This window comes from Macaca mulatta, chromosome 8, assembly GCF_049350105.2.
Source record: "Macaca mulatta isolate MMU2019108-1 chromosome 8, T2T-MMU8v2.0, whole genome shotgun sequence".
Taxonomy (NCBI): Eukaryota; Metazoa; Chordata; class Mammalia; order Primates; family Cercopithecidae; genus Macaca; species Macaca mulatta.
In genome coordinates, this window is record NC_133413.1 from 31554159 (window position 1) to 31579504 (window position 25346).

Genomic DNA, 25346 nt, shown 5'->3' on the forward strand with positions numbered 1-25346 from the left:
TTCTCCAGATGCTGGCTAGGTTGCAATATTCTGAGGAGCATGGAAGAGCCCATAGTATGATTTTCTCTGAGCTTTGACCTCTCCCTTAGAGATAAGCCCACCTCAAGCCCCTGCTCTGGGAAACTCAGAGATACCCAGCACTTCAACACTTGCATTGCAGCCTCCCCTCTGCTCCCCTGCCTTCCTTCATAGCCGCGTGTTCAGACCTTCCAGATTCATCAACCATATTAGAGCCTGAGGACCTCCTCATGGCAACCTGACCTCCAATCTATGTCGCCCACCAAAGCTGACTTGCAAAACAGAGGCGTTGGAGTCTACATCTGTTTTTGGAAGAGGAGTGTGGCCGCAATCGTAAGGGAAAGACAAAGCCAGCTGTGTTTTGACCTCAAGGACTCTGTGGGCTCCATTCCTGTTTCTTTTCCCCAGAGGATTTCGTGATGTCTTTCGAATTCCCCTCCCCTATGCTGCTGCACAGAGAGTCACCTTTTTCTTCCTAGCCCAGCTGCTGCTATTCCTGATGACAGCCTTGCCATATGGCACCACTCACTCAGCTCCATCAAGCAGCATCAAGCTCATCTTAATAGTATTTACCCCACACTTCTCTGGCAGTCAAACTCAGCTGCACCCAGAGCTGTCCTGTGGGTGTGCCCATCCACTGTACTCCATTGAGAATACTTACGCATGTGTATGAATGAAGCTAGACATGATACAGCTTTGTCTCAGCTTGGTGCTTTTTTTTTTTTAATTGGTGTTTGTTTGTTTGTTTTGAGACAGTCTAGCTCTGTTGCCCAGGCTGGAGTGCAGTGGCATGATATCAGCTCACTGCAGTCTCCGCGCACCAGGTTCAAGCGATTCTCCTGCCTCAGCCTCCCAAGTAGCTGGGATTACAGGCACGTGCCACCATGCCTGGCTAATTTTTGTATTTTAATAGAGAGGGGGTTTCACCATGCTGGCCAGGCTGGTCTCGAACCCCTGACCTCAGGTGATCTACCTGCCTCAGCCTCCCAAAGTGCTGAGATTACAGGCCTGAGCCACCATGCCCAGCCTCAGCTTGGTGCTTGCTAAGATGAACCAAAACAGGCAATTAAGGACCAAAACAGGATAGGAGAAAGGTCCGTTCTAAATGTTAACTCACTGTTGTCATTCACCAGACTGTTGATGCCTAATTAATCACCGATTGCATCACCTGATGACAGCTGAGAGTCAAAGATGTCATTTGATCTAGAGATAATCTACTTATGCGCTGGAGTGTGGGTAGGGGTAAGCCCGAGTGAATGGGCACATGCACCAGATAGAGAGGCAGATGGAGCCCAAGCATCTGAGACAGTCGTAAGCTTGGGGAGGGAACCTGAAGACGAGGAGCACATGTGCGACCTTATCCATCCACTCTAGCATGGTAGGTTTGTCCCAAAAGAGCCTGGGCATTCTACTGCCATCCCCTCTCCCCTTACCCTGAATGCCACCATCTAGGTAAACCCAGGAAAGTGTTTTGCTCTTAAGCCTATCCTCTGAGGAAGTAGGGACATGTTTGTTTGACCTGAAATCAATAGGGCCCGTGGTGACCCTGCTTCCACCCAACTGTGGAAGCTCCCTGCCACATTAAGGAATGGAGTGAGCCAGAAGTCACAGAAAGATCTAGGAAACTAAAGACCATGAATACACTTTCAAAGCTTGTTTGAGCATTTCTTTTTTTCTTTTTCAGTACTTGAAGGATGAGGCTTATAAACTACCGAAATAAAATGTCATTGTCTAAGATGCAGCAATTGACATATGTAAGTCAGCATATACAAATGAAATAGATCGCTATGAATACTACATTAAATGCTTTGCTTTTTAGGCCACATAGGGTTTTCAAGGATGTGTTGAGGCGAATTCTAACCTCTGTCTCTAACCTCTGCAAGATCTGGGGACCCTTTCTGGAGCTGTCTCAACTGTGGTGTCTTCAGTCAGAAAGTGGGGATGACATCACCACATCTCAAATGTGGACAGGTTAAATAACATGATGGGTATGAAGCCTAGCACATCATAGGTGTTCAATCCATGTTGGTTCTCTCCTCCTGACTCCTTTGTCCCCCAAATCATAGACTTGACTTGTTGGTATCAGCACAGCCCTAGAACAATGAAAAAAATACAAAGAACAACAAGAACCTATTCAGTGTTTTTCACCTTGAATAATGTGAGTGGAAGACAAGGGAGACTGACATGTTAGTGAGAGAAATAAGATGAATGGACACTAAATGACACCTGTTTGGACTGACAGTAGCCCATTCACACATTTCACCAAAAACAACTGATTGTATTAGATGCACAGCTCTTCCTTCTATCCCCTTTTCAAAAGAAAAAAAAAGAAAGGCTTAACAATTTAGATGGAGGCTATCAAAATCTGCCTTTACTGCTTATTTTGATGATTTCATGGATATTCCTCATCATCCAGTGAATATTATTTTATACAGATGTGAATATCTGGCTCCAACTATCAAAACAAGCCTGCTACCACTTGGGGGTTAAAACACGCAGGCTCTGGGCTCTCTACAGAAAGGACTTTTTAAAAATTGTAAGATGCTTCCATGAGGCAGGGCTGTGCGTGCCTGTGTGGTCTGAGCAGGCTGGCAATGGGAAGGCTCCCCTTCACAGAAATCCCCAGAGCACAATCTCGGGGAACACTTCGGGAGGCAGCCAGGCATGGGGATTTTCCAGTCTGCCCTTCCCCGCCCTGCCTGTGACAACTCAGCTCATGCATCAGGCAACGAATCCCATTCACGAAGCTGTCAGTGACTCCTGAATTCATTGAGAGACTCAGAACCCATCTTGCCCAGGTTCAACTGCGGGTTAATCCCGGCTAACCTAAATCATTGTTCCCTGAACACAAAGGAATGTGGAATTCTGTGCTGGGGCTGTGTGTCAGCACGGCTTCCTTGCTAGGTAGAAATATATCCGGCCTCAAGCGAGAGAGAATATATGAATATGTGAGTAGCTGGGGAGCTGTGCTTCTCCCTCCAGCCTGAGGTTTCCATTTACTGCCGCCCCCAGGGCATCCAGAGGCATGGTTTAGACCATAAAACCTGTTCTGTAGACAACTGAATCTCACAAGGGTCAGTTTTATTCTTTTCATGCTCCACTTCCAAAATGTACAACTGTAGGATGTTTCCTGTCTTCCCCTTCTACCATGAAGACAGCCACCAGTAGGGGAGGCTATGTGTGTGGGGGGGACATTGCTATATTTGGGCCATCAATTTAGAAAGCATATGAGGTTACAGTGTCCCTTCATGAGGCACAACTCTGCAAGGACCAGTTCCATAGCATAGTGAGATGAATATGCATATTAGAATCTGTACATAATCTTCACATGCAGTAATTGCAGTCCATAGGCTCTAGACATAAAGAAACATGCATTTTACAATAGTACTAGATCAATTTAAAAAACCCCAGGAGTTAGCATTTAGCTCACAAATTGGATAAAATATTAAATTCATTGAGAAATAGGCAAACCATAAGGCTGTAAAATGGTCCATTATAGTCAGAAAACTCATCTGCCATGTGAGAGTGCTGAGCACAAGACCTCACCGTAAATCTACAAAAGAAAGGCTACTCTTCCAGACTCAGGAGAGAAGGGAATAAAAGTCGCATCAGCAATGGATATTGCTCCCAGATTACAAAATTAGGGTTTATAGGGAAAAATTCAGCCTGCAGTAATGGTCAGTAAAAATGACTGGTTTTATAGAACAGGAACTTGTAAAGATAAAGGAGAAAAGCAGCAGGAAAAAAATTAAAAAGACTCCCACAGAAACCTGTCCAGAAATAGAAATTCAGAGGACTTCCTGCCCTTTAATAGAATAAGCTCAATGGAGATGAAGAAGAATTATGGATGAAGCAAGGCAAATTATTTGATCAAACTGAGAACTTTTTTTTAAATAGTCATTCAGGAAAGAGCAAAAACCACTACAGTTATCTACCATGGACAGAAGTTGTTCAGAGCTGGTAAAGGAATTAAATCTGTCACCAGTCACCAGGCACGGTGGCTCATGTCTGTAATTCAGCATTTGGGGAGGCTGAGGTGGGCAGATCACCTGAGGTCAGGAGTTTGAGACCAGCCTCGCCAGCATGATGAAACTCCATCTCTACAAAAATACAAAAATTAGCTGAGCATGCTGGTGCATGCCTGTAGTCCCAGCTGCTCTGGAGGCTGAGGCATGAGAATCATTTGAACCCAGGAGGCAAAAGTTGCAGTGAGCCCTGATTGTATCAGCCTGGGTGATAGAGCGACACTCCATCTAAAAGAAAAAAAAAAAAAAACTGTCGCCAGAAGCTCACCATCTTGCATGCTGTAGTTGTACCAATGGGTAGGTGCAGCTATGTAGCTAAGCTACACTTCAAGACTTCAACTTCAAATGTATGATAATAAATGGATTAAGCCAATAAAATTTTATAAGTGCAAACCTAAGAATATATTCTTTAATGGCTGCTATGAAATATGCTGGAATAGGGCCAGAATATTAACACACATTCTGGCCAAGACATCAGGCGTCTGGTTATTTGAGAGAAGTAACAGAGGCAGGGAGTTCGCCGTCCGAGCTGTTCTCGCTGTATTCACACCCACAGTCATGAATGAAGGATCACTGTGAACCCAGCACAGCGTCTAATGCTCCAGACACAAAGGTGGGAAGTTTCTTAAGATGCTCACAGTTAGCTAGCACAAAAAAAATCTTTTTTAAATCAATGCACAATGTGTAATAGGAGGCTGTGAGGGAAAGCAGGATTGGGGATGACTTCTATGAGAGGCTGGGAAGCCTCTTCACAGCACAGATAGCTGTGTAGCCAATCTATGGCCCTTAAGATAAAAATCAGAAATTTAGTTTTGTTTTAGGGGGTCTGGGATTGGGGGCTACTTGGAAAGATTTTTGTGATGTAAAGAGAATAACTTAACTGCTGCAAACCCTCCCTGCAGTCACTCTTTTTTTTTTCTATCTTTTCTCTTTTGGGCTTATATAGAGATGTGAGCAGGCACCATAGCAGCTGTCTTGCAACCATGAGTAAAAGGCTAAGGAAATTGCAGAAATAACCCTGGCATCAGAATGTCTGCATTCTAATGTCACAGTAACCCCGACTGCTAAGCCAACACCAGTGCCTGCCACTTCCTGATGTCTTGTCATAGACAAGAAAAAAACCAGCCCAGGTGTGTTTAGACCACAGTGATTGGTGCAGCCAAACGCATTCCTAACTGACGCATTTTCTAAGGAGTCTGTCTCAGGCTGTAACCGCATTAGTCAAATGTTGACACTGGTCCCTTATTGCTGATGAAGTTCAAACTCTTTTGCCTTTATTGTTAGTCTGACTTCTCCCTTCCCTTCAGCATTACCACCCTTGTTCCCAACATGAGACTCTCCAGTGGAGCCAGGATGGCCTCTTCCCTCTTGTTCCAGCTAGCAAATTAAATTTTCCTGCTGGAAACTCCTGTAGCCCTTGAAGAGTTGCACAATGATGCATTTCTCCATTTCTACCTGGTCCCCAACCCTGAGCATTTTCTGAGGGCCAGAACTAGAGCACATGTTTACTTTTCCATGTCTCCCATGATAACTGGCGTGCTACTGGGCACATCTGGGGAGAGAGTAACAGAATGTCTGGCAGAAGAAAAGCTTAGCTAGATCTGCTCCAACCCTCTCCTTTTGATTGGACGGTCAAGACCCAGAAAGGTGAAGGGAACTCACTCAGGGTTACACAATGGAGTATTAATAGGCCCAGAACCACAACGCCAGGCTGCTGTCTCTTCGATGAGCATATTTTCCACTACACCTCACTGTCTAAAAGAAAAGTGCCAATTAGAGGCACACAAAGTAACAAAGCTGGTGATGACTGTAATGGATGATTACGTCTTTTCAGAGGGCATGAAAAAGAGAGCTGAGTAGAGGCTGATGTGAAGGAGCTTCTTCAGTATATAATTAACTGCTGACTTCTTTGTATTGTTACAATAATGAACTCAGCAATGAGCTGAGAACACCCTTGCCTGAAGGGGCAAGAATAGCAATGCCGTTCTCATTGGAAGACGGCTCATGGGCTGGGGTCTTTGGCGAGCTCTGAGTCACTGGGTCCATATCCCATTCACGTGCATTTAGGATGGAGCCTGACATGTACCTCAATGCCTCTCCTCTTTCTAACAGTATGGGAACCGTGCTCTAAGCTGGTTTGTTTTGTTGTTTGTTTTGAGACGGAGTTTCGCTCTTGTTGCCCAGGCTGGAGAGCAACGGCGCCATCTCGGTTCACTGCAACCTCGGCCTCCCCGGGTTCAAGTGATTCTCCTGCCTCAGCCTCCCAAGTAGCCGGAATTACAGGCGGCCACCTCCATAACCAGCTAATTTTTTGTATTTTTAGTAGAGATGGGATTTCACCGTGTTGGCCAAGCTGGTCTCAAACTCCTGACCTCAGGTGATCCACCCACCTCAGCCTCCCAAAGTGCTGGGATTATAGGCATGAGCCACTATGCCAGACCCGCTCTGAGCTGTTTTGAGAAATGAAGCTTCAGAGATTATGAAAGACTGTGATCTCCAGAATGACTTGACTGGAGGCCCCTGAGAATATGGAATTTGTTGATTCACAGTCATAAAATCTTAGATTTTGGAGCTAGATGAAACCCTGGAGATGACCTAGTCCAATCTCTTTATTTTAAGATGAAAAAACTGAAGCCCAGAGACAGAAAGTGACTAGCCTGTGGTCACACAGCCAGGAGTGGTAGAACTGTCAGATGCTGTGTTCCTCTGTTGCTTCCTGGGTACACACACTGCTGGCCACACCTCCCAGGCTTTGGCTCTCTGATGCCAGAGTGTCAAGTGCCTTCCAGAGCCCCCTGAAGTGTCATGCTGCTTACTGGAAAGATACATAGATTGCTACCTAACAAGAAATGAGGCAAAGCCATTTTTTTCCTCTCCAGTTAATCAATAACTGGACACAGGGGCCTCCGTTTCCTGAAACATGATCTCAAATACTACATAGGGTGAGTGAGGGATTTGGCAAGACTGACAGCCGCTTTTGTTTAAACACAGAAGCCAGACAGATCAATGGACAGGGTGAACTACCTGTGTGATGTCGTTTGTCTTAATATCCACTATGAGGCTTTAAAACTAAGTTTGCAGAATCACAAAGAATGAGAACTGAAAGAGAAGAGGAAGCCAAGGAGCAGAGTCTGTCCAGAGTCAGATACCTCAACAGTGACAGAACTAGTATCAATAGTGAACGAAAACCCTGGGCAAGATGACACACCAAGTTATTAAAAGGCCATGGAGCATTTATAAAAGGCACATATAAATAGAAATGTTGAATTACAAATGCAAGCCCCTGTGACCTGCCTGGTGTTCCAGCCCAGTGGTTTTCAAATATCTAAGCCAGAGCCACTGAGGCTGCACCTCAAATCAAGGCTGGCTGAGGGCACACATCGGTGCAGGTCTCCAGAGCTCCCGGCTTGGAGAGGGATGCTCTTAAGATCACCATCTTGAAATTCTTAATTTTATCTTTGAATTCCTATTATTTTCGACGGGAAATTGAAGAATGCACCAGGATCTGGGAGCCTTGTTTCACACTCAGGCCCCACCACCACAATCTCTCTATTCCCTGGGAAGGGTTCCTCACTGCCTCCTTGTCCTGGTGCCCTGCCCTTGCCCCACCTCCCCCACCCCACCCTGCAATGGATCCTGCCCACTGCCTGGGGCATCAGTGAGATCACCTAGGCTGGTGATGGGGTGGGGTGCAAGCTGTTGTTCTCATCACTGTGCCTCCAGTGAGAGCCTGTGAACAGACAAGGATGCTGGAAGGTTCAGGGGTGTCTCAGGGCAGGGCAAAGTGGTAGCTGGCCTCATCCCTGGCTGACAGCTGGCCTCATCCCTGGCTGGCAATACCATGGCTGTTCAGTACCCATCCAGGCAGGTGTGAGCCTCTGCCTACCCAACCCAGGTCCCAACCACTTCTCTGTGGAAGTTGTGATCCCTTGAGAGTCTCCAGTCCTCTGTGAGTTAGGGCTGACTCCCATGACCTGGCAGGGCAGAGAACATCAATCTGGGGGCTGACAGAGAATGTCCTGCCCTGGAAGCTAGTGGGCAACACTGCAAAGTCACAAATAGGGGTCCCGAGGCACTTGTGAGAGTCCATACTGGCCCTTGCAAATATCCCCATGCCTGAGGGAGTGCAATATCAAATAGCAAATTTTTAAAAAGCGCAATAGAGAAAGAAACCAGAAAGAAAACAAAAAGTGTAATATTTTGGAACCTTTAACAGCACTTTTGTCTAGCTTTTGAATAAGGAGCCTGCAATTTCATTTTGCACGACACCACACTAATTATACAACTGGTCCCGCCTCAAGCTTAACCCAGGCCCTGGGACCTATCACATCCACATAGGATGTTAAGGATCCAAATGACTCAGTAACACATGGAATAAGAAAGTAATCCTTGCTTGAATCTGTACTTTAATTTATGCCCTATGTTATACTCCAGAGTTATTGCTACGTTCCTATCTTGGTCTCTTTGCCTTACTTTCCAAGTGGAGCTTTGCTCTAGAACAGGGGTCCCCATCCTCTGGGCCATGGAACCATGCTGGTCCATGGCCTGTTAGGAACTGGGTTGCAGAGTAGGAGGTGAGTGGCAGGCGAGTGAGCATTACCACCTGAGCTCCACCTCCTGTTAGATCAGCATCGGCTTTAGATTCTCAAAGGAGCATGAACCCTATCGTGAACTGTGCATGCGAGGGATCTAGGTTGCAGGCTCCTTATGAGAATCTAATGCCTGATGATCTGAGGTGGAACAGTTTCATCCCGAAACTATCCCCTGCTTCCATCGTGGAAAAATTGTCTTCCACGAAATGGGTCCCTAGCGCCAAAAAGGCTGGAGACCACTGTTCTAGAATACCAATCCCTAAGATCTGCTACTCGCATCTTCCTAAAGTTATCTGCTTGTCAAAGCATCCATTCTCTCCTCCTATAGGAATCTCTCAGGCCTCATATCCTGGGCCAGTGGGCCCATCAAGGAGAGAGGAAAAAGCCAACATCTGATAGGTGCCCACTTCCTGGCAGTGCTTCACCTGAGTCCTCAATTCCACACTCTGTTTGTTTGAAACAATACTAGTCCCAGCTGTGACATAAAAAGATGGCATGTTCTATTTTAAGAGGCAGTTTCTTTGGTCTGGTTTCTTTCTATTGATTCTGTGTGGTCAGAAGTAACTAGGAATACTGTCTTCAGCAAGAGAAAACTTAGTAATTTGGGATTGTTTAACCCATTGAAGGGTAGTTTGAAGAGTTCACACTATGTGGACGGATTACCTGAAGGATGGTGGTGAGTATTTTTTCTATTGATCACAAAAGGCAAAGCAGGCTGAGCATGGTGGCTCACGCCTGTAATCCCAGCACTTTGGAAGACCAAGGTGGGTGGATCACCTGAGGTCAGGAGCTCAAGACCAGCATGGCCAATATGGTGAAACCCTGTCTCTACTAAAAATACAAAAATTAGCTGGGCATTATGGCGCATGCCTGTAATCCCAGCTACTTGGGAGGCTGAGGTAGGGGAATCACTTGAACCTGGGAAGTGGGGGTTGCAGTGAGCCGAGATCGTGCCACTGCACTCCGGCCTGGGCAACAGAGATTTTTGTCTCAAAAAATAAATAAATAAATAAATAAAATAAATAAATAAATAAATGGCAAAGCAAAAGAAAATGAATTTAACTTTGAGCCAGGAGATATTTAATACAAGGAGAAAGTTCCTAGGGCTGGAAATTTTCTGATGGAAGAGGATACTGAGACCATAGACACGGGGTCCTAGATTCCCATAAACAGATTTGGGTTGGAATTCACTATGTGACCCTGACAACTTACCCTCTTTTGAGTGTCCAGTGCTAAAATGTAGACAATATTATCTACTTCATCACTTTGCTTTGTGAAATCGGCCTGCACTCAGCATTTAGTAATTTTGTCTTGCATTTTAATTGGAAACACCCTGGTACAGAATAAAGAGCATGGATTTTGGGATTTGGCAGTCTTGAGTCAGGATTCCATATCTGTCACTAACAGAGTTACTTTCAGAGAGGGATTATTGCACCTCAGGTTTCTGTAAACAGGAGATAGACCACCTGTAACACACCTGTTTTGAATATTAAATGAGATAGTCATTAATAGATTAATGTATAAAGTGTCTGAAATGTATTAGCACTCAACAAACATTAATGTTTTCTCTTCCATCTAATCACAGGCACACATGCGTGCAAGCACACACACATACACACACACACGTGGCTTTAATCAGGAACAGAAAGGGAAAATGTTGATGAATCCTAGTTTTTTTTCATTGCAAGGTGTGTGAAAACCAAGCATACTTGCAGAAACTCAAGATTATTTTTATTTACTCAGAGACAATACTGACTTTAAAGAAAAGAAATTATCTAACCTAACAATGGAAGTGTAAACATCACCCTAAATGATGGTCTTGGCCATTGTGGTGTTCCTGTCTTCAGACAGTGGCTGCCTCTGGGCTTTAACCTGGACCAAATCCTCTGAATTCTGCCGCCCTTAATGGTGACAGGCACCTGCAGCACAGTGTAAATCTGCAACACTAGCATGCCCTCCAGGTTTCAGTGACCGGATTCCTCTCGTCAGCATGTCTGCAACTCTCCTTTCTCTCAGGAGATGTGTTGACTCATTATACCTATTTTTAATAAAAAGGCAAATTTAAGCCTTAATTTGTATTTTAAAATAAATTCTCTTAGGGCATGGACCCACTAGGGAATTAGTTACAAATGGTTTTTAGTGGTACACATTTAATGAACATTTAACCAAAGAAAGAAAATTGCTAGTATGCATAATTTCTTTTTTTTTAACCAGCTGAGTATGATAAATCCTATCTGTCCTTTCTCTTTAACTACTTTTGCCATAAAACCACTTATTTTATGGCCGTGGTGACACAGCACTGCTGTTTCACTTTATGATTAATAAAGTAATTAGCACCGGTTCTAATATTCTTAGCAAAAAGGCTGGGCTTTAGATATTTCTGTTGCCCTAATAGGTTTTCTAAAGCTACATGGTGCCCATGGAAGATGGCCTGCTGGGGCCTGCAGAACGCATTTTCTAATGTACATCGTCAAGATCAATTGATAAATTACGTCAGTCTGGGTTAGTCATCATACAGAAAATATCATTAGAGATGAAAAAGGAATGAAAGGATGCGGGCAGGGGTAATTTGGTTTTCATTGTTGATTTATGTTATAGAACTATTCTTGTAGGCAATTACCAAAACACAAAATGCCAGAGAAAATGAAAAAGTTCTGAAAAAGAAGAGCCTATTACAACAAGATATGTGGTAAACAGACAAGAATGACAGCTCTTTTGAAACAGCAGCCCATGGAGTCAACTGGGAAGCATGTTTCTGACTCCGCACACAGTGTCTTTGGGGCCACGCCAAACGCAGAACTGGATCCTGGGCTCTGTTACGTCCTTCCTTCTGAAATATGTTTTCTTAGTGAGTCTTTGAGGACAACGCAGGGGTGCAGGTCACAGCAAGCGTGTGCTGGGAAGAGAGCCACCGTGGTCTGAGGAGTTGCAGTGTTGATTCCACTTGGAAACGTGAGGATGCTGAGCTCATTCACGAGGGAATCTCAGGGCCCTTTGTGGTTGCAAAACTAAAAATAAAAAATTGCATTTATGCATGGACGTTGCTGAAAAACAAACCCTCTCTGTTTTCAGGGTTTAATAGATTTCAGGTTGGAAATCTATTAAAGCAATTTGATTCTTGGGACAGGATATAAATTTTCTTACCAGCCTTACAATCGTTGACCTCATTGCCCTTCCATAATTCATTCATTCATTCATTCAATGAGCATTTATGCTATGTCAGGCCTGGGCTTGGCCTTGGGGAGACAACGATCCTTGCTTAGGGAGCCCACAGTGTGTCATAAATAATAGTTTGGGCTCTGGAGTTAGACAAACGTGTATCCAGGTGTCACTACTTATTGGTTAAGTGACTTTGGATATATTACTCACACAAGCCAGATCTAAAATGGGGACAATAAGTATACCTACCTCATAGGGGTGTTGTGAGGATTAAATGAGGTAATGCTATCTAAGGGGCTGCAGAGAATATCATGCATTATGTGTGTTCAATTAAATAGAAGCTATCACTAGTATATTAAGATCATGCCACTGATTCAGGACTATGCAGAGACACACTTTGAGCTGTTTCTCTGGTGCTAGAAATGAATTCATATAGAGTCATCTGAGCTTTCTCCTTGGTGTCTCCTTGGGATCTATAGTGCATATCTGCAAATAGTTCTCTCTGATCGGAGAAAAATCAGTAATTGGTAGAGATTGAATAAGATGCCAATACTGATCAGCCCGGGACTCCATCAATCAAACTACCCAATCCAGACAAACCAAGTTAGGGATGCTGGATGCTTCCTCTCTCTTTCCTCCTCCCCATCCTCTTCCCCTCTTCTTTCTTTCCTCTCCTCTCCCCTCTCATTCTCACCTATCACCTACATTCTCCTCTCCCCCTCTTCTCTCCTCCCTGCTGCCTGGTCATGTGGCATATCCTTAGATTCTGCTATAGTCTGAATATTTGCGTCCCACCGAAATGTATAGATTAAAAGCCTAATCCCCAATGTGATGACATTCGGAAGTGGAGACTTTTAGGGGAGTGATCAGGTCATGGGTGGAGCCCTCATGAATAGGATTAGTGCCTTTATAAAAGAAGGCTGAAAGAGAGCTATTGCCCTTCCACCATGTTGAGGATGCAGCAAAAAGGTGCCGTCCATGAACCAAAAAGTGGGCTTTCCCCAGAACTGAATCTGCCTCGATCTTGGACTTCCCAGCCTCCAGAGCTGTAAGAAATCCATTTCTGCTGTTTATAAGGTACCCAGTCTGTGGCATTCTGTTATAGCAGTCCAAAGAGACTAAAACAAATTCGCTTCCATTTTCCATAAGGAAAGCATGCCACCTCTCATGGTTCTGAATAATCCCCATCCCTCAGGAGCCAAACTGGAGTGAAACAAGAGTCAGTTGCTCAGAAGGAAAGTGAGTATAATTCACTGACACAAATTCCTCAGAGTTGGGAGGGACATCAGAGACGCTACCCAGCCCTTTGTCTTCAGGAGGGAAAGGTCTCATTTCCTTTCTCAGATGAATCTGGAGAGGTAGAGAAACCTGCCCAAAGCTGCACAGGTGTGGGGGTGGAGGTGGGTTACAAGCCCGGCCTCCCTCCTGAGGCCCGACTCTCCTGCTGTCCTGCAGCTCATGGTGACAATCACCCCTGGGTCACTGCGGCACCTGTCACTCCTTAACTGCTGCTTTTCTTAGGGCTTGAGATGCTTCGCTTGAGACACTTTTTTTTCCCCTGTAAATGGTCAGGCACAGTGGCTCATGCCTGTAATCCCAGCACTTTGGGAGGCCGAAGCGGGTGGATCACATGAGGTCAGAGCTTAAGATCAGCCTGGCCAACATGATGAAACCCCATGTCTACTAAAAATACAAAAATTAGCCAGGCATGTTTGCACATGTCTGTAATCCCAGCTACTTGAGAGGCTGAGGCACGAGAATTGCTTGAACCCGGGAGGTGAAGGTTGCAGTGAGCCGAGATCATGTCACCGCACTCCAGCCTGGGTGACAGCTTGTGCCTTCGGTCATCTCCCTTTCACTAGTTTCTAAAATGGCATTGGTTCACAGGAGTCACCTAGTCATGGAGTGAATTGGTGCCCATCCCTGTGGTGAGATGTAGGGAGGTGGGAACTTCCATGAGGCCCTGTTCAGGAGCAAGGAGACTGACGGGAGGTCTGGACACCTGGCCTCCAGATCCCTGTGCCCACTCGCTGCCTTGGTCTGACCTGCAAGCAAAGGGGTTAGCCTGGTTAGGGGGGCCAGCCCCAGCTCAGGACACACAGCTGTATGCTGGGGCTCAAATTCCCCAACAGCCTCTTGAAATGCTCAGAGGAGCTCTCAATCACCATGCTTGTGTGTCTGACTATCCCAGCTTTGCCCATAAACTCCCAACCAGACGCCTCTGTTCATCACTCGGTCTTGGCAAGAGAGGCCAAGTGGAATTCCAACAGTCACTGAGGAGCAGAGGGAGGCTTCCAGAAGGAGAGACATGACTAAATATTTTGGAAATTTCTCCTGCCAGTTTCTCTGTCTCCTCTACCGCCCCTGTTTCAAGACGTAGAGGACATAATCCTGTCACCCAAAACAAGACGGCATTTTAAAATTAAACTTGAAACAAGTACATATTTCTGATCTTCAACTCACTCTCACCCAGCCAGAGCATTCACAGTCCAGCCAAACCCTCCATACTACCTGCCTGCAGCATCTGTTTGGAGTGGGATCCTTCTAGAAATTAAGAGGTTTAACCCCACACAGACACTCACTGCCCCCCAAAATGTGTGCACATGCACCCCCAAAATCCTTTGTCAGCCCAGCCAAAGGCTGGTCATCATGTCTTTGTGCCCAGAGTAAGAAACGCAGCAGTTATTTCTCCTAAAATCAAGAGACCAAGCAGACCCTTCCCCAGACACCTGGAGAGAAGGTTGAATCTTAACTGGCCTCATCATCCCATAAAAGGGCAAGGGAAGCCATTCTGGCAGATTTTCTCTCCAAGCCTCATTGAATTCTGGCCTACCCCAGGGGCAGGAAGTCAGCGCTACTGCTGTGTGAGCAGCTGGTGTGGCCATCCATCAGCCTGCTGCCCCCTCTGACAACTCTCACACATGCCTGTGGTGCTGGAGGGTTCCATCAGGCAGGGACACCTATGCACCATCCCAAAAGGAGCATGAGGTCCCTAAAAGGTCCTCAGAGCCAAGGCTAGTCTGCCTGACCAGCAGTGATGGCCTAAACCAACACCTTTTGACTAATCCTGGTGCGGGGCCGTGAGCAGCTCCCCCTATGGGCCCTGCAGTGGTCCCCCTTTCACTCTGCGCCCTCTCACCCTCCCCCTCTTCCAGTGGCCTGTGTTCTCCTCGTACTGTGCCAGGATGGTGGGCAAGGGGCTAGGCATGTCCAAAGGCTGTTGGTAGCTCCTGAGAAACTTGGCACTTTAAATGCCAGGGCTGAAAGCGCTCGTCAGAGCACGGCATGCCGAGCTGATCCGGGTTGGGCCGCCCTCCACCCACACCCGGGCTGTGCTCCGCCCTCTCCTGCCGTGCCAGGGCTGCAGTCTCAGGTCCTGCCAGTTGGCTCTGGGAGTGCAACCACACAGACAATAAGGTCCTGGAAATCCTCCCACCTCACCACCACTTACACACTCCACACACCCACACTACACACAACACACATACTGCACACACACCATGAACACACAACGCATACCATCACACCACCCACACAACACACCACACACCCACATCACACATATACACCATGTGCACATACCCCACAACACACCACAGGCACCACACACACCACATATACCACACATCATGCACACAAAACACACACTAGCCACACCACCCACACAACACACCACACCCCCACATCACACACATACAGCACATATACACACCGCACCACACACAACACACACATACATCACATACACTCATTGCCCCACACACCACACACAGCATACAACCACACACCACACACCTACATCACATACAACCACACACCAACACCTACATCACACCTACACACACACTGCACCACACACCACACACAGCACACACACATACCACACACAACACACACCCACATCACACACATACACCATATACACACACAACACAACACACACACCACACTACCACACCACACACAAACCACAAACACATCACCCACACCACCCACACAACACACCACACACCCATATCACACACATACACACCATACCACATACAGCACACCACACACACCTCACCACCACTGACACATTCCACACCACATACCATACCACATACTACACATTACATACGTACCACACACCATACACACCACACACCACATATGCACACTACACATACCACATACACCATACCACAAACACCACACATCACACATGTACCACACACCATACCACACATACCATATACACCGCACATATCACACACACAAAACACACTCCAATACACTACACACAAACCATACACGCAACACACCACCAACATAAAACACACCACATACACACCAAACACATACCACACATACACCACACACACCACATAGCACACACACGAAACACACCATACACACACCACACACATATACACAACACACACCACATACCACACACACAAAACACACCATACACACACCACACACACATTACACACAACACACCACATGTACCATACACACCACACATCCTACACACACACAGCACACATGCCACACATACTACATACCATATCCCCCACACACACACATCATACACAGATGATATACACACACCACACACCACTCACATCACACTCCACACACATACACATACACATTCACACAAGAAAGGCCTTCTTTTCATCCTTCTTCAAGACCCGAGTCAGATGCTTGCCACTCCTCTGCAGCCTTCCCTGTCCCTCTCAGTGCCGTGAGTCTCTTCCTCGCCTTCGCTCCTATAGCACTTCCTTTATACCTAAGCTTGCTACTCACTCGAGAATATCTGCGTGGCTATAAGCTCCCTGAGGGCTGGGACCTGGGCTTTCCCCTGTTTGTATTCCTTGTGAGCCTTGCAGAGGCCTGCATAGTTGTACACTCAGTAAACATTTGTCAAATTGGAAACCAAAGACAATGTCCCACCAAGAGAAATCTGGGCTCAACCCCATCTCAATAAATGATGCCAATTTTAGATGTGGGGGTACATTAGTTTGCTAGGGCTGCCATGACATAGTACTACAGGCTGGGTGGCTTAAACAACAGAAATTTATTTCCTCACAGTTCTGAAGGCCAGGAAGTCCAAGATCGAGGTGTCAGCAGGGCTGGGCTCTTCGGGAACCTCTCTCCTTGGTTGGAAGATGGCCACCTTCTCCCTCAATCTTCCCATGGTCTTTCCTCTACATGTCTGTATCCTGATCAGCTCTTCTTATAAAGACAACAGTCATATTGGATTGGGGCCCATAATAGCAACCTCATTTTAACTGAATTACTTCTTTAAAGACCCTAGCTCCCAAACCAAGTACATCCTGAGGTACTGGGGGCCAGGACTTCTGCATATGAATTGGGGACATCAATTAGCAGCACTTACAATTTTCCTGTTGTCTTTCTCGGCACAGCAAACGGCTACGACCCCAAAGCCACCCATGGCTACAGCCTCTACTTATCTCCTCAGGGCATGACTTCCTGTTCCTTGACAGAGGTTCTTGTCTGACCTTAATATTTTAAGATAAATTTTCCAATCTCCACAGCAGTTTTTGTCTTCTGGAGAGTGAATTCTGTGGCGAATCCCGTGGTCAGCAGCTCACGATGAGGTTCACCCATGGTAAGCAGGTAGACAAGTGTGGCAGACATGCTTAGCCCTATTTCCGGGTCCATTTTCACTCTTTCCTTCTGCCTTTTTGCCTTCACTTGCTCGACTTCGAATTTATGTTGGCCAAATGTTATGCATCGTAATAAGCTGCCTGGAATGCTTTCCGGAATGAAGAAGAGTATAATGTGTGCTGTCGAATTTCTGTTGGTCAAATTTGATGCATCGTTATAAGATCCCTGGAGTGCCTTCTAGAATAAAGAAGAGTATAATGTGTGCTGTTGTCAGCAGGCACCACTACCTTTCCCTTCTGAGAATGGGAACTACACTTCCCGAGACCTTCTGTATATGGCTTTTTTTTTTTTAATGAGAGGAACTCGTGTGATATTTGGAAGGCTGAAAGGAAGTGGAAGCCGTCAGTCTTCAGAGATGGATGCAGTTGGATGTGTGGACAGATGAGAGATTTCCCACAGCTTCCTGGAAGGCCCTTTATCACCGCAAACTGAGACGGTTGGTGTTGGGGGCTCCTTGGGAATCTCAAGAATCTCAAGCAAGCTTTTGAAAACCAGCTGCTTTGGGGCTGCAGGCTGAGATTTCAGGGTAACTCCTTTGACTTTCAGGGACAATTCCCCAAATGCTGGCAGCAGCTTCTCTCACCTGCACTCTCCTAAATCTTCTAACTTGTGTATAAGCTCCTGCTTGACTTTTAAACCCTTTATGCGCAGAACATATAGTGGCTTCTGTGTTCCTCACCAAATCCTGTCTGATACCTACATAAGTCATAAAAATAAGCTACCATAGCCTTGTACACTGATGGTGGGGATGTAAAATGGCACAGCCACTGTGAAAAACACTTTGATGATTCCTGAAAAAGTTAAACGTAGATTTACCATATGATCCAACATTCCACTTATAGGTATATACCCCAAAGAATTAAAAGCAGGAACTCAAATGAGTACTTGTATGCCAATGTTCACAGCAGCACCATTCACAATAGGTGGAAACACCCCAAGTGTCCCTCCACAGATGAACAGATAAATAAAATGTTGCATGTACATACAGAGGACTTTATTCCACCATAAAAAGGAATGGAATTCTGATACACGCTGCAACATGGGTGAACCTTGAAGACGTTATGTTGAGTGAGAGAAGCCAGACACAAAGGGGAAAATATTATATGATTCCACTTACCTGCAATATCCAGAACAGGCAAATTCATAGAGTCAAGAAGTAGATTAAAGGGTACTAGAGTCTGGGGGAGGGGAGAATAGAGCATTTTTACTGGGGACAGAGTTTCTATTTGGGATGATGAAAAAGGTTTGGAGAAAGATAGTGGTAAGGGTTGTACAACATTGCGAATGTACTTAATGCCACTGAATTGTGCACTTAAAACAGGTTAAAGTGGTAAATTTTATGTTATGTTTATTTTACCACAATAAGAAGTGCGTGTTTAAAAAATCCACTGTGGCGGCAGCAGATTCTAGATGTCACCTGGGTATAATCAGCCCATTTTATTATAAGTAGCCAATGTGTATAGACTGAGGACACAGAGTACACACAGGTTACCAAGTATGTGTCTCCAAAGAGGGAGACAGTCCCATCTCAACCAGCTGTGGGGGAAAATCCTAATGAGATGACAGTATTTATTCTTCCATCCTAGTCCCCAGATCTAACCAACGCCCAGAGTAAGCTTTCCTTGCCTGATTCAAAATTTCTTTTCCAGATAACTGAGCCTCCTGTTCTCTTTAGTACACCCTATCTTAGCCCCCACACCATTTACCTGTTTCTAACCTGCCTCAATCCCTAGTCCAGCATGAGTGGCTTCCCAAGAACCCTTCGACCCCTGAGTTTCTAAGACTGAAACCCTTTTTTTAAAACTAATATTCAGCCTCCCATATAGACATTTACCTTTCTCTTTAGACTACTATATTCTCATTTCCAAAGCCATTGGCCTACACATAGAGGAACTGCCATAGTTTGTTAATGAGTCAAGCCACTGTGAGTGTGTGTGTGTGTGTGTGTGTGTGTGTGTGTGAGAGAGAGAGAGAGAGAGAGAGAGAGAGCATAATCACCCCAGCCCACATAGTTCATCACCCCAATAAAGCAAAGCTACTATCCTTTGACATATACTCTTGTATAGCTGCTCTTCACTACATCACATTGCACAGAACCATGGCCCTAGACAACCTGGCTTCAATTCTACAAGGTTTACATTCAACCAGTGTATTATCATAACCCTTTAAGGGAGTATTCTCCAGGTGTATAAGTGAAATCTATCCCCTTTATTTCAGTCCCAATCTAGATTTCCATATATGTTTGCTTCTTTTAAAGAGAATTAAACCCTAAACTGTGTTGGTGATGGCCAAGTCCTTATTTGTATTTAGGGTTACGTGAAAACCACCTTTGGCATCAGGAGTCCTTGACTTTCTTGATTTTCTACTGACCTGCTTTGGGAATTGAATATATTACTTCTCTAAGCCTGAGATTTTTCCATGTTAAAAAAATAAAAGAGGGAAGTGGGATTTGAATGGGTGAGTTATTAGGTTCTTTGTAGTTCCAGGAGCTTTTTATATGGTCAAAGCAAATTCTAAATTTCCGCTGTTGTGGAAGCCCCTCTGTTTCAGGTGCACAGCAGGCACAACAAATAATGTCAGGGCAAGGCAAGAGCCACAGAGAAGGTTACAGGCACAGAGAGGTCATGTGACCTCAGCTGAGTCCTCAAACTGATTCACATGTCACAGCTGCTCCCACAGACCACACTGCCTCTTTGTCTGCCCACCTGGTTGGCTCACCTCAAGTATTTTCAGTCTTATTAGCATGTAGCCTGCTATCATTACATAATTTTGTGATGGGACATCGCTCTAGTTTGTATACAGAATCTATAATTTACAAAAGAGCCTAATTACAAGATCCTCCATAGAAACATACTCAGGTGAAAACACTCACCTCTGGTATAATCATGTAACAAGGAAATAGCCAGAGAAGAGTCTTTGCAGGATGGAGCCTGGCCTCATCCGGGTGCTCAGACCTCATCCTAAGTAGATTCCTTCTCTCTTACCCTCTCCACCACCCTCTCTCTAATAGCAAAAACTCTGGCCTATGTGACCTCTGTGCTAAATTGCCTCCCAAACTTAAATGCTATTCAAAATCCTATTTTCCTCCTAGGAGAAGACGTATGATCTATTTCCCTTCTCTCTAAGAATACCTTGCCTGTATAGATTGTCTTCCTGGGTAATGCATTCCTGCACTCGCAGCTGGCCGACTCTTAATCTGGATGCTATCAAAATATATGGCATTTGGGGCTGTGTTTTCTATGGCTATACAAGTTCCTGGATTTCCATCCAACCTCCCTACCCCAGCTCATTTACACAATGCAAAGGCAACAGGATATCATGCAATGAAATCACTCTCACATCTGTCTTTGGGGTTGTAAAGTAATTTGCAAAATCTTAGAACCCCTTCTTCCCCTGTCCTCACTGGTGGAGTAACCGTGTGGTTCACACCTGAGTGTGAGCTGCTCACAGCCATGACTGGACCCTGGACCTGGACTTTTAGTCTCAGGTGTCCCGCCACTACACTGTGAAAACAGGCTGGCCACTTAGGATCTCAGTTCTTCATCTTTAAAGCAACAGATAAGCCTAAACCATCTCCTTGGCCCCTGCATTAGGTTAAAAATAAGTCTGGCTGCTGAAATAGACTCGAGACGACAATGCTTGACCATTGTCTCACACACGAAAGCTAAAGCTGGGTTTAATGGCTCTACTCCATGATGTCTCGGTGGGGCTCCAGTATCTGGCACCTGTTATATTGCTCTGTCGTCCTAGAGGTTTGGTCTTGTCCTCTGGAATGGGGAAAAAGGAAGCAGAAACCACACTCTGTCTTTTTAGGGAAATTATACTAGTGCCTCGGAACTTGGACACATGGCCACAATTGCCTCCCAGGGTGGCTGGGAGACTGTGTGACCAGATAAAAACTCTATTAACAAATAAGAAGAGGAGATTGAACACTGGGGCCACCTAGGATTGTTGGCCATAGACCTTCTCCGTTGTACCATTCTGAGTCTATGAGATCATGGGTGAGGGTAGGGCAGGGGACATGAGAATCACAGCAGAAGCAGACACTGTAGGAGTCTCCAGGGACAGTGACTACAACTGCCACACTTGCATGTGCAAGATAATTCAAAGTTCAAAAGAGAATGTGCATAATGTTTTATCAGACACAGGGTCTCTCTTGCTCAGGCTGAAGTGCAGTGGTGTGATCATAGCTCTATAGCCTCAAACTCCTGGGCTCAAGTGGTCTGCCTACATCAGCTTCCCAAAGTGGTTGGATAACAGGCATGGGCCATGTTATCAGGCGTGTGCATAATTTTATTTAAAGCAACATACACATTTAGCTTCTACCACCTGTATACAGATTGTCTTCCTGGGTAATGCATTCCTGCACTCCCAGCTGGCTGGCTCTTAATCTGGACGCTACCAAAATATATGGCATTTGGGGCTGTGTTTTCTATGGCTATGCTAGTTCCTGGATTTTCATCCAAACTGCCCACCCTAGCTCGTTTACACAATGCAAAGGCAACAGGATATTTTGCAATGAAATCGTTCTCACTTACATCTGTCTTCAGGGTGGTAAAGTAATTTGCAAGATCAAAACGAAGTTTACAAGTTCATTTCAACAAATATTTGTTGGCACCTACTGTGTATCAGGCACTAGAAACATAAAAATGAATATGACCCATCCATGCCTTCCCTCACGGCACCTATACGCTAGTGAGGAAACAGAGCCCAAATACGAAAGTTCCCCATCACAGCGTAAGTGCTTTTGTAAAGGTGCACTCCGATGCTGCACTCTCTGATACAGGAGAGAAAACTAAAAATCTGAGACAACTATTAACACAAGCAGAAACGACCAGGTCCTAAAATATGTGTTAAGGACGACGGCATTCTGGTGGTGTTGATCAGGAAGGAGAAAGATTTCTGCAGGTTAAACATGAAAGGCAGGCCTTATCTGAGGGAGTCGACCATAAAAGGCGAGCAGAAACGGAGTGGCAGAAGGAGAAGGTGGTAAATCATCAGAAAGATTTTGTCTGAAATGTTTAAAGGAAGGCATCTAGAGATCCTTATGTCAGACAGAGTTGAAGAAAAGAGACACCTTCTTAAGGTTTTTTTTTTTTTTTTTTTTTTTTTTTTTGAGACGGAGTCTCGCTCTGCCGCCCAGGCTGGAGTGCAGTGGCCGGATCTCAGCTCACTGCAAGCTCCGCCTCCCGGGTTCACGCCATTCTCCTGCCTCAGCCTCCCGAGTAGCTGGGACTACAGGCGCCCGCCACCGCGCCTGGCTAGTTTTTTAGTAGAGACGGGGTTTCACCGTGTTAGCCAGGATGGTCTCGATCTCCTGACCTCGTGATCCGCCCGCCTCGGCCTCCCAAAGTGCTGGGATTACAGGCTTGAGCCACCGCGCCCGGCCCACCTTCTTAAGTTTTAACCTTTACTGCAGAAGACCAAGTAAAGCTCTTTAAATGTCTTTCATGGTCCCTTTGTAAAACTTCTCAGCATTTCTTAAATCATGGGTTTTATAGGTTCATAGTAATTCCATCAGGAAGAGAAGAAAGGAGAGAGAACCTGGAGCTCAGAGATGTTAGGGAAGCCGGCCTGGGCACACCTTCCATAAAAGCAGAGCCCTGACTCAGGCATTCTGGCCTCAGATCTCGTGTTTCTTGCAATGGGCCAGACTACTCTTAAAAAGGAAAAATCAAAATTCAAGCTGGGCTTGGTGGCTCACACTTGTAATCCCACACTTTGAGAGGCCAAGGCAGGAAGATCACTTGAGGACAAAAGCTTGAGACCAGCCTAGGAAATAAAGCAAGACCCCTCTCCCTACAAAAAAATAAAAATAAGAATTAGCTGGGTGAGGTGGTGCACACCTGTAGCCCCAGCTATTCAGGAGGCTGAGGTAGGAGGATCACTTGAGCTGCAGTGAGTTATGATTGTGCCGCTGCACTCTAACCTGGGTGACAGGTAAGAACCTGTCTCTAAAATAAATAAATTAATTAATTAATTCACACAAGCTGAGCAGAAGGAAGTGGATTCGGAGTGACCCATAGGAGACTGGGAGCAGACAGAAGCCAGGGGCTTTAAACAGGGACACCCAGCATGGTGACCTGCCTCAAATGGCTAATACTCCTTGACTAGAAGGTTCGGGTCTTGAAGCTTAATCCTCAGGATGTCCAATTATATATGCCTTGGAGCCATCTTCAAGACTGAAAACAACCAAAGGAATCATACAAAGAAATTCTATACTTGAAGACTACTCCGTCCTTGGAAAGGACTTCTTTGGGAGATTGTCCAGTTCCAGTAGAAAGTCTACAGCTTTGAGGGACGCTGAAATCTGCTGGATGGGATACGAGAGAGGATGCCCTCTTGAAGTCTCTTAACCCTGTGATAATATGAGCCCATGATACTGTTGCTAGGAGGAGTGACCCTGCCCTTTATCATCCAGGCCATAGCACTCTGTGCCCACAAAGAGAACTAGTTCACAGGCCACGTTCTCTTTAATCCATGAGAAAAAGCAGCAGCATGATGGGGCTGTGGGCAGAAATCCAATTTTAAAAGGATTTCAAAGGATGCAAATTGTTTCCTGGAGAAGGGCTAATGACAGCTAATAGGCCAGTCCTGGGTAACAGGCAGATGACCTAGCTGCAGTTTCCTATTTCTGTTGGCCATAATCACAATTTACATCTGCTATTTTCATCTTCCTCCCATATTATTGGCAGTGCAGACACATTTTCACTCCTACTTCTCCCAAAGGACGTCAGCATGCGTATTTTACATAGGTACACAAAAGCATAAGCTTTCCTTTATCAGCCTAATGGGAAACAAACCTGCCCAGGCCTAAGCTTGCTATCCTTCCTACCTGCTTGTTCCAATGTATATCCACCATCCAGTTTGGATTGTTCAAAAGCAAAGGAAATGGAGTTGCTTTAAATTTATGAACTGACAAGGTTCTGAGTAATGGTGAATCACAGCTCGATATTTCACTTAAACCTCAGACACGGAGCTGGCTCCTGCTGCAGCTCTTTCTGGGTCATATGAATTCATCAGAGAATTGCTCATGGCCCTCAGCCCCGAGCTAGGATGGAGAGATGGATGAGGCCAAGGTCAGCCATGCCCATGGAGAGAGGCTGCTGTGCGTTGGAAAGATGCTTCAGAGGACAAAGACATCAGCCAAGTGTTGGGCAAGCAATGGAAGGCAGTGGGGGTGGATTTCTGAGAACATAGAAAAGGAGAATAAAAATTCTTGCTTGATCATGCAGGAAATGGATGCAATAAAGGAGTCCAACAGCCTGGCCCCAGGTAGACATTATCTTGGGTTCACCTTGAAGTCCTATTTTTATCATCCTCATGTTGTCTCACTCCCTGGACACTTTCCCCACCTCCAGCCCTGTGTGTGCTTAGAAGACTCTAACTCGTCTTTCAAGAACCTGCAGAATGTGACCTTTCTTGAAATCCCTGCCTCAATTTCCCCAAAACTATTTAGTTTGAATCCATTTTTACCATGATGCATTATAAAGATTGGTTTTTATTTCTATCTCCCCCACTAGACAGGGATCATCTCAAAAGCAAGGATGGTTCTCATTCATCTTTATGCCTCCAATTAATAGCATAGTGCTTAACAAATGCCTTTTGGATAGGGAGCTCAGAGTGAATAAATAGAAAAGGGAAGGAAAAATGAAAAAAGGGACGAAGAAAGGAGGAAAAAACTGGGAGAGTTTCATTTTCAACTCAACAAGATTCTTCCTTAAATCAGATGAGATGATTCAGGCTGGGTTGTACTAGCAAGGGGCAAAGAGTAATTACATTTTAAATCTGCTTTGAATACTACTGATAAGATTCTACATTTTATGGGCTTTACTGACAAGAAAAAATAAAAAGACCTGGTAAGAGAGTCAAA